The sequence below is a fragment of the Microtus ochrogaster genome, chromosome 6, assembly GCF_000317375.1.
Source record: "Microtus ochrogaster isolate Prairie Vole_2 chromosome 6, MicOch1.0, whole genome shotgun sequence".
NCBI classification, from domain to species: domain Eukaryota; kingdom Metazoa; phylum Chordata; class Mammalia; order Rodentia; family Cricetidae; genus Microtus; species Microtus ochrogaster.
The window spans coordinates 37,720,900-37,724,246 of record NC_022013.1 but is presented as its reverse complement, the minus strand read 5'-3'; positions in this window follow the sequence as shown (position 1 = coordinate 37,724,246).

Genomic DNA, 3,347 nt, shown 5'->3' with positions numbered 1-3,347 from the left:
GGGGTTGTGATCCTATTTCATGTTCTGGCTTTGTGGGAGCCTAGCCAGTTTGGATGTTCACCTTCCTAGACCTGGACGGAGGGGGGAGGACCTTGGACTTTCCACAGGGCAGTGAACTTGACTGCTCTTTGGACTGGAGAGGGAGGGAGAGAGGAGTGGGGGGGGAGGGGAAGAGGAGTGGGAGGAGCGGGAGGCAAGTGGGAGGCTGGGAGGAGGCTGAAACTTTTTTTTCCTTTTCTCAATAAAATAAAAAAAAGTCAAGAAAAAAAAGAAAAATTTTAACAATACATCAAGTGTTCCCATGTACCCTCATCTAGTATCTGTTCCCACCATCTTGTATCGGGTACATTTCTCTTAGTTATGAACACAATAGGTGCATTGCAATAATAAAGTCCACATTTGAAACGCTGTCTTCAAATTCTATGCGACTTACTTTTTTCTCTTTAAAAGTCCAACTTTCTATATTAAGATGAATGAAAAAATGATGGAACTGCTTTTTCAAAGGCTCTGTGCTCTAATGGATTCCTATATCCTCTTTACTTTTAGAAAACTAGAAGAATTAGAGGATAGTTTATCAACTATTTTCTGAAAATGTACCTGTATTGAAATATACACCATCTTCCAGTGCACTTAAAATAGTACTTTATATGTTTAAGAAATAGATCAATGAATAAAGGCTGAATTCTCATTGCACCCTGTCAATGATTCATACAGCAGCAGGACTTACCAAGTGAAGATTGGAAATTTATTGCTTATCCTGTGATAGAATGTATCAGATTTCTCTCCTGCAAGTTCATCTTCAGACTTGTTTATATTCTAAATTTTTCCCTGGAAGCTTATAAATTGAACTAATGACCAAGTGATGGGGAATTGTGTTCTATTGAGTTGAATATCTACAAAAATATTTGTGTTCTTCTGTGTGGGGGAATCACATTTTATCCATGTATTTACTTCCTCAGTAACTTATATTAGTGTGGACTCAGAGATTTTTATTCACACTTGAAGAAAAAAATAGATACTATTTAAGTTGTTTATACATTTCTTATAGTTTTCAAAAGTACTCACTTTCGGTAACCTATTTTCCTCTCAATTGTACATGACATATATTTCTGTCCTTATATATTCTTTGGAATCACGTATGAATCAACACTGGAATATATTTTCTACACCATGCCAATAATCAGAATTAACTATATTCTGAGGAGCTCTGCACATACCTTTGCTTGAGATATTAGAAACCAACATGTAATCACAATGTAACATTTTACCATCAATACAAGTTGAGGCAGTTAGTTATTCCTATGCCCTACAAAAAGATGATGTACCAGAGGAAGACACACTAGGACAGTAAGATATAATAAAGTATTAACTCCATGTTATATAACATTGCATGTAAACTTATCTACACATGAAAATATATCTCTGCATAACAATCTCCACATATAGAAAGTAAATGGACTATCATATAAGCTCATGAAGATGTCCTTTGAATTTGTATTTAAAATTATATGAAGCAAGGCATTATAGTCACGGTGATTAAGGCTGGTTTGCAATCACAGTTGTCATGTATGGAATTTCCTGTATCTCTGTATGAGGCTACCATGTTTTTATATTGTACTCCTTTTGATGGTCATTTAGCAGTGCTCACTTTCAATTCCACATTGACAGATTATTTTAAACACTATTCTAATAGCCACTTGTCATGTATCCATCTCCGTTCTTAAGGTTGTGCTCAGCCCTTTTCATTAATTTGATAAGATTTTTATTTTCAACATTAATATTTAAAACTCCTTGTATATAATTTTAAGTTTCAGCTTCCATGCATGTACATACTGTGTGTTGTTAGTGAGCCCCCACATATCCCACAGCTTCCCTTTACTTGCTCCTTCTCTTTCCTGCTGTTGGTATGCAAATTTTTATGCATCTGGACAAATCCTAGGAAGTAAATACAAGAAGAGCACATAATATTTGTCTATCTCAGAGTGTATTAATTCACTTAATATGGCTATATCTAGTTATCTTCCAGATTTTGACTTTTTGGCCTGTCTGTCTTTGACCTCTTTCCATTGCTGACAGTATTCAGTAGTTGTAATGAACTACACACTTTCTGATGTTTTCCTCTTTAATCAGGCTGTTATATTAAAAAATGTGTCTCCATAAAAGAATTTTTCTTGGACTTTAGGTTTCTATCAGTTTGTTGCATCTTTGACTCCAGAAGGGTAGACCTTTCCTGTGAAACTCCATTAGACAACTGAGATAGTTTAGGTTCCAGGTGGTAACACGTCTCACCACCTCAGTTTCCTAATGTATCTAAGAAAAGCAATTTGTTCTCATTTTCTTGACATTTTCATTCCTGGAAGAAGTTGAATGATTACCTCCAAGTTCTTTATACATTGGAACTTAACTGAGAAGTTGGCAGTGCATTTTGCATGTAATTTGTATCTTGAAAAGAAAAGGTTATGTCCAAATTATTACTGATTTACTTAGTGCATGTCATGGCAGAAATACCTAACAGAGAAGGGTAGTACAATTGAGGTCATTTATGGATATGTGCTAAGCTGCACTGTACCACCAGAAGTTCATAACATGCTTGCTCAGTTTTGAAATGTATTGTAATTCTCATACATGTAAGGGTTAATTGAATTTTTTGCCATAAGAATTCTTTATGATTAATTATCTTTTAAATTATGTAAACTACCAACTGTTGCATAAATATTCAATAAATATATATGTTCACTAAGAATGTAATCATATTGTCAACCTTTTTCAACCGATGGTATCAATCACTGAACAAGTAGAACAAGGGTAGAGAGATATTTCTGTGCTGATATCCCTAAAGCTTTATAAAACATAGACCCACATTTCTCTATTCAGTGAACAGTTAGAGAAATTTGCACTTTTAATTTTTTATTTTTCTTTACAAAAATTAGAGAATTTGTGTGCATGTTTTGAGGAAAGCATTTTGAGACATATATTACATGTATACCTCAGCTTCTCTTTGCATTGTTTAACATTAGGAATATTAAATAAAAATTGGGGAAGATTATGCTTATTCTCTGAAATACGTATTTGTAGTATATCCAACAAAGGCTAGAGGTTGCTAGTTTTCCTAAGAAACAAAATTTTATTAATTGATACAATTTTATGTTATCCAAGTTGCAGACTTTATCAAAGCAATAGTGATAACTGGCATAAGAAATGGGATGTTTGTTCGGGAATTCACCAAGGCCAGCTGGCCTGAATCTGAAAAAGCATGGGATAAAACCGGACTTGCTGAACATAGCAGACAATGAGGACTACTGAGAACTCAAGAACAATTGCAATGGGATTTTGATCCTACTACACGT